The sequence below is a fragment of the Falco biarmicus genome, unplaced genomic scaffold, assembly GCF_023638135.1.
Source record: "Falco biarmicus isolate bFalBia1 unplaced genomic scaffold, bFalBia1.pri scaffold_27, whole genome shotgun sequence".
NCBI classification, from domain to species: domain Eukaryota; kingdom Metazoa; phylum Chordata; class Aves; order Falconiformes; family Falconidae; genus Falco; species Falco biarmicus.
The window spans coordinates 1,038,377-1,051,456 of NW_026611833.1; the positions used below are offsets into that span (position 1 = coordinate 1,038,377).

Sequence of the window (13,080 nt, forward strand, 5' to 3'; positions counted from 1 at the left end):
ATAAAGAAATGTCTGCTTATCTACATCACATTGGTGTCGATAAGTTCTTCATTCCAAGATTTCGGTAACACTGCCATCCCATTCTACTCTTGTACGGAAAGCGAGTAGCACAAGGAGCAGAAGATAGCCCCAGAAGTTGTACACAACCGTCACTGTGGCTTTTGTGCAAAACTATTCCTCTATCCTTTGAGCTCCTTTTGTGTGACACCCACCATTAACTAAAGCTTAGGGACTGAAAGTTGATTCCTTTTTTTATAAAAGTCTGCTGCTTAGTCATTCCAGAATGTCCAAACCAACTTCTTATTGCAAAGAGCAGCCCACGTGTGACTAGACCACAACTCGGAAAAAACCCTCCTGGAACAGCCTTTTCAGTGATCGCTGACTTTGGGCTTGCAACCGTGGCACGGGGATGTTTGATCACGTCCAAAGCCAGAAAGGAAGAGCTAGGGAGCTTTTGCTGAATTCAGTGGTTTTTCAGTGGATCCAGCCAAAGCCCAGCTGACAGCAGAGATGAGTTACACTTCACAGCTCAGGCACGCATCAGAGGGCTGTGTACTTCTATTGCACAGACACCCGAAAAGAGGCAGTACTGGGTGCTTGTGTTACCGATTAGTTAATAAGTTAAAATCGATTGATTCTATTTGATTAATTAATTGATTTTATAAAATCATTTAATAGAATTGAAATGTAGAAGGTTAAGGAAAAAATTATAGGAAACTTGCATCTACGCAATAAGAGACGTTATGGAATCTTTTGTACGTCTTGTACCAAGGCTAGAAGAAGGGCCTGGAACTATTGTAATAACTCTAGGGTTGGAAGGTTCCATTGTATTTAACCAGTCTTCTGTACGCAGAGGTGCATTGAAATGTCAGAATATGAGATTAATGGGAACTGGGGAGAGTCGACTGGAACAGCTTGTGGTTACCTGCCAAGAAACCGTGAACTTTAGTAAAAGGTAATTCCGGCAGGGGGAGATCGCGACCACCGACTCACACACCACCTACCCAAATCGTACCCCAGACCCATTTCTAGACCTTTCTAAGCTTTGCTGCGCATAATCGGATATAGGACGAGAGTATGTAAATGATTTACGGGAAATGTTATGATTATGTATGAATATTTAATGAATATGTATGAATAAGTTCTATATATGGAATCTGATTTTGGGACCTGGTGTGCGTTGACCGTGAGAGGACTCGCTCACGCACCCGGCCGGCAATAAAGAAGTGTCTGCTTATCTGCATCACATTGGTGTCGATAAGTTCTTCATTCCGAGATTTCGGTAACACTTGCTGTTCAGAAGGTTTTTCCATCTTGCATCACATGTGGCCTAATTTTCATTAAAAACTTGATGTTCTAAACCATCAAGGCTCTTAGGAAATGACAAAGATTTCCGAGGGACAAGTTTTGCCCATAATCATGGGTGAGGCATGTCCCACGGCCACTATCATCAAAAAAAAATCAGTGGCCATTCTTTCCCTTCTGCAGCAGGCCCTCAGCCTCTCCTGGAAGGTCTGCGGAAGCTATCCTTTCTTCTGCCCCTACATTGATGCTGGAACTTTAGGAAACCCTGGGAGTTTTACGCTCTCTCCTTCCAGGTGAACCTCAGAGAGTGCTCTCCTGAAAGGAGGACGAGCAGACTAAAATACAGACCGTTCAGGACAGCCGAGAGAAAAAGAAAGAAAAAAGAGAGTATGTCCCGCTCCTCGCCAGCAGCTGGGGCTTCCAGGAGCACCCAGCCGCTGGCCAAGGCCTGGGTGCCCCAGGCTGGGACCGTGTGATGCTCCCACCACAGCATGTCCCAGAGCACATGGACCAGGGCATGGAGGGGCCGCAGCCTCCTTGTCCTCAGTCCCAAAGCCACACCTGGTTCTGTGGAGTGAGAATTCGGATCTCAGTCGGGTTAACACCTTGGCACATCATGGAGGGATTACAACTCGGCATTCAAAGAAACAGGGGTGTGGGTGGCCCAACAGCACAGAACTGTTTCCCAAGTCCCTAACTTCTGCTGCTTTCTGGCACTCATTTTTTTGCCCACGGAACGTCCCCAGGTTTTGAGGTTGGTTTTGAACGTGATTCTCAACCAACCACATCAACACAGAGATCCAGTTTTACACGATGTAGGACACGGCAAGGTGAAGGAGGGATCAGCACTGAGGATTTTGCTTCTCCCTGCAAAAGCAGCTTAGAAATGGGTTTTGGAAGAAATCAGATGTAACCCAGTGCATTTCCATATCCAGAAAAAAACAACAAAAAAAGAATTTTAGGTGAATGAGCCCCCCCACCACGTGCTTCCTTCCAGCACTCACGAGCCATGGCTTTATTTGCATGAATAACTAAGAAAGTTCATTTTGAGCTTAAACAAAACAAATTTCAAACCACTTCTTAACTGCTGGCTTTGCAAGTTGCACAGTGCTGATGAGTTCTGTAAATCACCTGGTCCAGAAGCGTTCGGCTAAGCGATTTATGGAGGCAACTGCAAAAAAACACATGGAGGCCAGCCACTTCCCCATGGGGCTCGAGATCCAACTGCAATTTCACAGTGCTGCACTAGGGCAAAGCTTCTAAATATTCCCTGCAAGGGGCACACGCTGTCTGCAAATCGTCCTCCAAAGGGATCTGTGACTGGCATGCAAATGCACGAGGAAGGCAGTCACACTGCTCAGAGTCGTCAAGAAGCAAAATTAATGACTCCCTAGTTAAAGATCACTGGTTTCTTCTTTAAACTCTTTTTGCACCCTGGGACAGTCTCCACCCTGACGATACAGCGGCTCAGCTCTGTTTTGTGAGGGATGGGGGGTAGGTGACCTCCTTGAGGTCCTCTCCCAAGGGGCCCATGGAAGAGTTCAGATCTCCTGAGGGACCACGAGGGTTTTTTCAGAGCAGGCTCCTCTTTCTAAACACCGATCGCTTGCCCAGCTCTGTTTCCTGTAACTCCCAGGTTGCATGTAAGTAATTTTCCTATTTCTCTGCCACAACAACAACAAAAGCTCTCCAGGCACAACCCCTGGAGATCCCTGCAGCAAAGTGATGGACAGCCCCACCACCACAACAAAAATCCCAGGGCCAGGAGCACAACGCTGAGCCAGGATTCCCTTGGGAGCAACTTTTTAAATCAATCCTTTCCTTCCACAGCTCTAACAACTGCAGCTGGCGGCCAGGAAGGCGGTTTGTTAACACGAGCCCTCGTTAATTACTGTAGGTGGCATTTGCCAAGTAAACCCTGCACAATTACCGTATCAATAAAAAGCTGTTTCATGGCCTTTGTATCTGTCAGCTTGGAGCAGTAAGGAATGGCTCGAAGCAGCTGGGTTAGTGATCTCAGCACCCTCCAGAACGGGAGCCTGGCTGCTGGGGACCACGGGCCTCGCACCTCCTTCCTCTTAGATGGGGAAAACCAGAGCGTTCCCTGGATGGAAATCTGACAGGGGCCTCCCACTCTTGAAAACCACCTCAAGCAGCACCACACGGACGGAGAGGAAGGACAAGGTAACCTGAACCACGGAGCTTGCTGCAAGCATTCCCTGCCCCGTGCCAGCACAGCAAGGCCATCACCTCTGTAAGGGCAAAGGCAGCATAACTCGGTGGGTCAGTGATAACCGATCCTAGAAAAAGACCTGACAGCACTTCTGTCAGCCGGGAGGAGCATAAAGCTTGTCTAGCAGGCTGCTCGCACTCTGACTTCTGGGGAGGGTGCTCACCCTGCTGAGGGCAGCGAGCCCTGTAACACGCGACCCAGAGGAAGCAGAGACTTGAGCCACGAGGTGACGATTCCCACGCAGGGACAGCAGCACACGTGTGGCACGTTCACAGACACCCTGCGCTCAGCAGGGCTCAGCCACCTACGGTCTGGCAGCGCCTGGAGAGTGGGAGGTGACCCAGGGGCAGGGAGCACGATTCACTCAGCTCCTACCGCCTCAGGAGCCCGATGGTGCATCCACGTAATAAAGGCTCATCCTGGAGGTCTACAGGGGCTTAGTGCTCGTCCACCAAAGCTCTTCTGCTGTGTACCTTTCTGCCTTTACAAACACCTTGCAGCACAACGAATGCATGGTATGAAAGCTCGCTGCTTGGCTGCTCTGGGATCAGCGGTCGGAGCCACGCGCGCTAAGCCCTGGCTCTGCACAGACCAGCTGGGAGCCACAGGGACAGCGGGAAGGTGCTGGCACTGCCCTGCTGACCACCGGCTCTTCCTAGAAATTCCGTGGGAACCAACTGGGCTGGAAGAGTATTTGTGCCTCGCCTTTGCTGTGGGTAGCAGGAGGAGGAGAAAGGAGCTGTACCTGAGATGTCGCAGCAGACTGTTGATACACTCTGGCTTCTCGGGGTTTGAAGATCACGAAAATTTCAACTGAAGAATTTGGCCAGACATCTCCCTCCTAAGACAGGAGACAACAAACCATTTATCTTCAAACGTTACATTTCTTGTTTTCAACCACAGCCCTGTAAGCCTTTATTTAGAGCATCAGTGATGAGCAAGGAGCAAACAACACTTACAAAATGTGTAAGACTTTGGAAGCAGCTGTGAAAAAAATTAAGTCCCTTACCTTTACTAGCACCCGGTAAAGGCTTGCCTTTTTTTTTTTTTTTTTTTTAATTAGGGCTATAATAAAGGACGTAAACTGGCTGGCTTCAGCATATCAAGGATCTCTTCAGAAGTGCCAGATGACCTAAAGAAAAGATACGGTTTCCCTCCAAACCTTCCCTTATATCCCTGTGTCACTACAGCCATGTGAACACGTTTTCTCAGATCAGAAGAGATTTAGCAAGTCAAATGGATTTTTCCATTCTTAGTTACATAACCCAATATATATAAATATAACCCAAACCGAACACCAAAATGGTGAACTTCCGCTGCACCAAAATCCAGCTTCAGCAAGAACCTGGGAGAACCCTGCAAGCGTAAATCTTCAAACAGCGAGGGAGGGGCGATGGGTCCCAGCAGGTGTTATTCCCAGCGGCCGAGGCCCCAGCGGGATGATTTGCCCCACACCACCGAGACCACGGTGATTGCTGCAGTGTTGCTGGCATCTCTCTGTACGCTGTATAACTCACCAGATGTCCTGCCATGCTCCAGGAAGCCAGTCAGTGGTGCAATAAGATCCTGGTAAGGGACATATCTCCCTACATCCAGGGTGCTGCTGGATCCCAAGGCACAGTCAGATGAGACTGCTCTAAGGCATCAGAGGAAACAAGCCTACGGACGAGCAACACAACCCATCCATTCATATGCACCCGCACAGCTCTCTGCAACAATCCTAACGCAGCATTATTGATGGAGCCTTGCACTCATATCCTCCCTCCCAAGAAAACCTGCACCAGCAGTTAATAGACTCAAACCTCTTGAGCTTCTGGCATGAAATCACCATTCTCCAGGATTCAACGTATTTGGACAGAAACTTCAGGCAGTACGTCCACAATCAGCTTCCCTGTATTGTCAGTGAAGCTGCACGCCAGACTGTTTGACTCAAAGGGAGAGGGCAAGAAGAAATCATCAGTTACACATTATTCTACTATTCTGTGGCTAAAAAAAAATTGTGAAGGACATGACCGTTTTTGGAAACCTTTGTCATTTCTCCCTTCATTACTGCTGTATGTCAGACCATAAAACTGGAAAATATTGTGACCTATTTCTCCTGGGAAATGAAAATAGGCTGTTGGAAAGGTTCCTCACATTCCTGCTACCCCATGGGGAAGAAAGAATTGCTGGTTAAAAGGATACACTTCACTACTCACCCTTGCGGGCTACTGCTACACAGGCGTACCAGCCCTAGGACACGGCAGGAGCCAGCGGTCTGCCGCGGCTAGCATATTCTCCGTAAGATGGCAGTTGAGTCAGATCATGGAAAACTACCGTGGATGCTTGCCAGGACAGAAATGCAACTATGCAGTGCTGTGAACGCGATATTGCAACACTGCTGGCTTAATGTCAGCCTCAGGCAGGCTGCAGCTGGCAGGTGGCATAAAATACAGACGGTGGATGTATGATGATCCAGCACAAAAACTCCTGCTGTTGTGCCCTGGCTTTGCTACAGCATATGCCAACGTGATACCCGAGGGGACGGCACACCATGACTCACCGCTACAGAAGTGACCTCAATAAGGAGACCAACCATAAATAGATGCAGATCCTATTTCCCCTCCCTCAGCCCCTAAATAATGTGAATCTCCTCGACCTCCACCAGCCTGAAAAGGAAAAAGCTGGTCTTGGAAAGTGGGGCACCACCAACTGTCGGCCTGCTTTGTTTGGTGGAGGGAGAAGGTGATCCATGGAAAGGAAATCACTGCTCAAAGCACACCAAAACCCCCAAAGGCAGAGCTGGCAACACAAGTACTGAAGTGACTCCCCAAAGTGCATCCTGTTAGTTCAGGGCACTCAGGGAAAAGGCAACGCCAAAGCCAGTATCTGCCCCTTCCCACAAATAACCGAACCCACAGCGAGCGGAGGGATGGACCATAGCTCCCACTGGAGATGGCGCCTTCTGCCAAAAACCAAAGTGCTCTGCAGTCCCCTCTCATTTGGATGGGGACCAGCCGGGCACCTCAGCTGAGGTGGACGTTTGCAGGAACAAATATCGCTGTTATCTCCTGGCCCAACCTCTGCACCAACAGCAGTAGCACTTGCGTAACCTGCACATCTTGAAGACCACCTCCATCGGCTCAGAGCTGACACGTGGCACTGAGGAGTCGCTACCAGGCAATGACAAGACAGTGATGACTTGTCAAGGTAAGAGCAATGATTACAAATCCTTTTCCTCCCTTTCCTCTGGTTTCCATTTCCAAGCAGTCAGCTCCCACGTGTCTGTACTGTGACTTACAGCTAAGCTGTGGTGGGGAAGGTGCAGCAAAAAGCAAGGACTTTGTCCTTTGAGAGCCACCTGGGCTTCTACCACAGATGCCTCTGCTGACATACCATGCGTCTTTGCAAAAATAAATCAACTTTGAGACGCACTCAGGAAGTCAGAGTTACAGAACAGCTTGTTTCCCACAGGCTTGGACGGCTGCTCAAAACGTTCATGGTCACAGGCTGACTGCAAAACCGCTCCTCCTCTTTTCTCTTATTATTTTCATCAGCAAGTTAACCTTATACAGGCCGAAATAGCCTGCTGCAGCTTCCACTGAGAGCAACCCCTGGCAGCTAACGGCCCGCTTACACAGCAAAGCTGCTGCACAAACCCTGCAAAGCCACCCTGCCCAGAGAGCCTTTCCAAGGCTATCGTCCCTCCAGCGGCCTCCTAACCTCCAGCCACTTGTTCCAAGGGTTTGATTCTTTCTATAGGGTGCTCCCAGGCACCACAGGTGATAGGTGGGAAGAGCAGCCGCCGCTTTTGGCCAGAAGGTCTGAGGCAGCAAGGTCCCAGCTCTGGTGGGGCCCCTCCAGCAGATTTACACGGCGCTGCAAGAAGGGTCTCTGTCCACGCTACAAGTTACGGGACTCTCACCGGGGAGAAGGTTGTGGAAGTCAGCAGCAGTGGATTTTTAGATTTTACATTTGATAGGAAAAAAGACTAACATTTGATGTGAAGACACCCGTACGCCAGGGGGGAAGACAGACATCAGCAAAACTATGAATGTGAAACCCATTGTTCCATAAATCATGGAATTAATGGAAATCTAAAGACTGATAATGCTGAACCAGCCAGGAGGGGAACGACTCCTGTAGTATCCCACTTACACCCAGTCCTAAGCAAACTGTAACATCAACACAGCCATTCAGGAAAGGTTTCCACTCAAGGCGTGACGCCAGGCTACACTCTGGGTCCGTACAGCGCTACACGGAGCACCAGGACTCAGGGGGCAGCCAGGCTGCTGGACCTCACCCTAATGCACTTCAGGAGCCCAAGAGCAGGTTAAGCTCGTTATGGAGACCTAGCCCAGTTGTAATGAAGCAGGAGCCCTGGGACATGCTCCAAAACCAGCTGGCACACCTCAGGCGATCGGCTCCTGCTCTCTGCAATACCCCTGCTGCTCTGACACAGGCTCTTGGTCCCATCATGCTGCTCTCAGCTGCAGTGGTGTGAAACTGCAGCTGTGCTCACATGGGGGGCTCTCAGCCTCATTCGGGCTACAGGAGTAACCGAGAAGAGAACAAGATCCCCTTCCTTAAAAAAAAAAATAGTTTCACCTACTATAAAAGAAAGAAGAGGCTTGGATTATTCTAGCGTTTGCAACAGGATGAGAAGGGATTTTGCATTGCTCAGGCAGCAGGCATTCTTCATCTCAGACCATGCAAATACTCAGAGTCAGGGCTCTGTTTCATTGAAGGACATGAGGTTTTGATTGCGCAAACACAAAAGCCAAAAGTTTTCTCCAAGTCTGCAGTGAAACTCAAAAAGTTCATTTAAAGCTGCCAGCCTTGCGTGCAGGCTCACAGACGATGCTGGGAGGGAGAGTCACACATGGTATAAATCCAGATTATATGAAGGGATTGGTCTTTCCGTGATTAAACGGGCTGAACTTGGCCTCCTTTCCATAGAGGACCTTTTCATTCTTCAACAGGTGAACTAATGCCCATGGTTAATCCCCATACGCTACGTGTAAGGCCTGCCCTTATATATAATAATCAGTACCCCTGAACACTGTAAGGACACTTATGAAGTGCCCTTAATTTATAGCCCTTGCAGCAGAGCTCAGCTTTAGGCAGGCTCTCGCCGCCTGCCAGGAGCTCACTGTTTAGAAACGCTTTTTGCAACAACCTCTCCCAGCCTCACTAGAAACCTCATGTCTTCCCTCTCGGCACATCAAGACGCTGATGCGGGTATCTGCCAAGTGACCTCATTCAGGGAGGAGGAGGAGGAGGAAGAGAGGTTCTCAGCTATCACTTACCACCGGCTCAATGGCAAAAATATCACTGGAGAAAAGCATAGAGTCTTCTCGCACCTTTGCCCTCTGGTTCTGGAAGGCACGGGAGAGAAGGGCAAGGCGTTCTTGGAGCGTGGGGTCCATTGCACACTGCTTGAGAAAAGAATCCCTCTCATTCTCCTCCTGCTTCTGCAGCCTGCGACAGCGCCTGCAGCCATGGGGAGACACAAACCAAGCAGATCATTTAATAAACAACATATCTGCAGAGACTGTCGTGTAAGCGCAGGAGCAGCAACGCACTGGGGGAGGAACAGCAGGAGCAGCTCAGCAAGGGGCTGACCCCAAGCCACGGGGTCCCAAGCAGATCAGGTTATCACTTGTTCGCTGGCATGGCAGGTAGTTTTACGCCACACTCACGAGCTAAGAGGAGGTTTTTGAAAGCTAGCAGCCCTCAGGAGAGCCTCCTGGCTCAAAGCTACTGCCACGACTAATGGACAACCCACCAACACCCTCAGATGGCTTTTCCTCCCGTAGAGGTGCTCGGGGAGATGGATGAAGATGAAGGAGCACACACTGCAGTGCTTCACTGGCAAGGGCAGAGCAGCTGGGATTCAGCTGCAGGTTACCAGCATCACTCTTTTTTACCTTCCCTTTTGGACTGGCAGGGATAAGCAAACTAGATCTGCTCCACTGCCTACACTGCCATCCAGCAGAGGATCCCAGAGCATTTGAAAAGCCAACTCACGGACTTTCAGGCATTGCATCACTTCAGTGAAATTAATGGGTTTATATGCATGAAGACAGAGGCCCCGAGAGGTGAAGGGACTTTGCCTAGCATCACCCAATAACGAAGGCAGGACCAGCATCTCTGAATGCAAACCCTTACATCCAGCCTTGAACCACTTCAACATTCTTCTCTTTTTGGCCTTCTCCACAGAGCTTTGACACAGGTCACCTCTCCCTCACTCGGTAGTTGTAGCAGCAATCATTCTAGTGTTTAAAGCTCGCAACCGAGAGGTGAGAAGGGAGCACTGCTGCAGAGCACTTGCTTCCCAGCTGGCACGTGGATGTGCCCCCTTCACGCTCCAGTCCCCTGGCCACCAAGGACCAGCAGGTGACTACTCGAGGGGGATGAGGGGAAGGCTCCATACACAGCACATCAGGGCAACGTGGTATAAACAGGACCGCAATCACCACCCAGCTAAATTCCAATACGTTTAGAAAGGAAACACAGCCATGGACATTACTAGCAGCACGCAGACAGAGCCTCGGGCAAATGCCGTCACCAGTGCCAAAAATACTTTCTTTGGCTTGCTCCCTGTGGAGTGTCATGAGAAATGTTTTTCCACGGCTGACCTACAGCGCTGTGCATGAGGGGGGCTTCCAGGCACAGAGATGAGCAACCCTCAACTAAGCCTTCATCAACAGACAATAATTCCATTGTTGAATCCCAGAAAGTCCTGCAGGAGGGAGACAGAGCAAACCCCTGGGTAGACCTTGTGATGATCCAGGTCTTTTGGGGTGACAGCCAAGCGCAGGGTGCTGAACTGCCTCCTCCCATCGTAAAAGTCCTCTCTGCTCTGACATCTCAAAAGCTTCTGCTACAGCAGGACAGTGGCCTCGGAGCTATGACCACCCCTAAGACTGCAAGTAAGGAAGAACAAAGCACTCTGCTCAGAGTATAGAACACGAGCTGGCATAAGATCAAGTGCCATTGGAAAAAAAATGGGTTGAAGTTAACTGTGGGGAAACCTGGTTGCTTCTGAGGGGAGAGAGGATCACTCAGGGTCCCATCTGAGATAGGCAGGTGGGAAGAGATGCTAAAAGAATGGCGCAGGGACGTACTAAGAGAAGGTCATGAGACTTTTTCTGTTAACACACTGATCTTGCACAGAAGTCACACACTGCGCAATTAAAAACAGAGAAGAGTGGAAAACCAGTTTTGGCCTTCAAGGCATTTCTGACCTAATTACACTGAACTTTATTTGCTCAGAAGCCCTTAAAAAGTGCTCCAGTTGAAGGCAGTTTCCTGACCAGCTCTGGGTTCAGACTAACTCCTATACACCTACAGCCATTCAACTCCGAGAAGTCACACAAGGACTCCCTAAATCACCCCAGCTTCTAAGTGTCATTCCCAGTGCATCCCCTTGGGCTAGAAGTGTTTCCCTGCTGCCCCAAACGGAATTTCAAAGCTTCAGAGACACCCTGTGGAGAGCCTGCCCCACCTCTCAGCACCACGAAGACACAGGTGCTGACGCCCAAAGGCACTTCCAAGTCCTGTGCTGCCCTGCCTTCCCCGCAGAACCCTCCACCTCCGAACTCTCCCCAGCCCCAGAGAAGGGGCAGGGATACCTCGTTGTGCTGGAAGCCGGGACAGCACAAGGCAATTCAGCATCCTACAGCCGGATGGCCTCAACGTTCGGGGCCAGCAAAGCACCCTGCCCTGCGCACTACTGGACAAGAAGGCTGAAGAAGGTTGCCATCTTATCAAAGCTGGAGGGGAAGAAACTGCAGTGAATATCACAGCAGGTACGCTGCCTGCAGCTGTTAGGTGCTACCGCTCAACGCAGTCCCAGGTAAGGAGTGCCGACACCTTCCTCAGCCTCACAGACCCTCTGCGAGCCCGGGGACCTGGCCTCACGGACTTAGGGCTCCCACAGATGGCAATTTGCTCTCCGAGGAAATGTGACCTTTCCTCCCCAAAACATGAGCTGGAACATGGATGGAACCGGAATGGGAAGCACTGAGCTCCATTACCCTGAAGCCCAGGGACACACACCCTGATGTCATGGATGGTTTACTTGTCCTACGCCATTCAAAAAAGCACCAACATCCCTCTGAGGCCGTACGTTAGTTTTACCCTTGGGCAGCATGTCTTACTGAAATGAATCTTCCCAACGAACCTCAGGTTCTCCTGATCCTCCTCTTCTTGACTAACAAAAGCCTTCCACTGGAGTGGGCTATGACTTTACTCCGATTGTGGATGACCACGGATCTGTGGTTTGACAGCATGATGTAGGTCTTCCCAGCTGTCAAGGAGTTCCTGTCTAGCCTGATGTTGACATCTTCAACTACTGCAAAATGAACTCCACGAAAACTATCATGATCTCCCTGTCTAAACCCATGGCCAGGTGGGTCTTGAAATAATGGGTATAGTTCTGATCTTAAAAACCAGACTGAAGCCTTTGAAATTTCTGCCCTTCTCCAAAGTACAGAGCAGCTTCTATACGAAGACTGAACAGGATTCCTCAACCTAGAAACCACACAGGAGATAGGTAGGTTTGTAGAAGTATGAATGGCCTGGGAAAAAGTGAACGAGGAAAAAGTTGTCACAATTTGTTGTAAAACAGGAACCCGAGGGCCTGAAATGGTATTAGTTAAAATGAGAGAAAAGTAGTTCTAGTACTTTTCCAAGGAATATTCCTTCCTTTGGAACGTACTGCCATAGGTGCCTACAGACGCTCATCGCTATAAATCCACAAAGCAACTGGACAAAGGCTTGGAAGGTAAAACCATCAGAAGCGATTAAACAAAGACGTGAATAAAGCCTCCAGCACAGAAAAATGCTGCCTCCAAGGCCCACGAGGGAGAAAGCATATGCACTGCCTGCTTCTACACGCTTTGCTAAGCATCCCCTACCGCTGCTCTCCTGGAGAGCACTTACACTCCCGGCTGCAGGCACCGAGGACGCTTCTGAAGGCTGGAGGGCTTTGCCGGAGCACCTTCTACCACAGAGAGAAGGATCTGGCATCGTGCTGACTGTGTAAACCCACAAACCTCCCGGTACAGACGAGAGCGTGCGGATGCCAGCGAGCCAGGGGGGAGCAGCAGGTCTTTCTGCCAGGCAGATAAACTGACACAGCAGAGCTGTCAGGCTTGGCCCAGGGCAGCTGCAGGCTTCATGGCCTGGGTGCCAAATTGGATGTGACATTTATTTAAGACTCTTGATGGTTTAATATATAAGTCTGGAGGAAAAGAAAAAAACAACAACAAAACAATCTCTGTACTGTACCAGCAATGTAGCCCTAGGTATTTCACTTGATGGGGTAATGTCCGTGGGTCTGTGCTTTGGGACGCTTTGCTGCCATGGAAGCACATTTACTGAATCCAGACGTACCTGCCCTATCGTTACTTACACAACACGATGATCTTATTACAGGCTGTCAGCTCTCTCATTCTTACATGCTTTTGACATATTTCCCAGAGACAGCAGGACACAGCTCACTCTGCAACCTGAACAAAGCAACACCTGAACTTGAAATTAAAAGAGAGGCTTCT

The 13,080-nt window shown here is 49.7% G+C and overlaps 1 pseudogene; it reads right to left on the reverse strand.

Moving 5' to 3' along the window:
• The window catches only part of LOC130143372 (hydrocephalus-inducing protein homolog), a 66,612-nt pseudogene that overhangs the window by 22,813 nt on the left and 30,719 nt on the right, over positions 1-13,080 (reverse strand).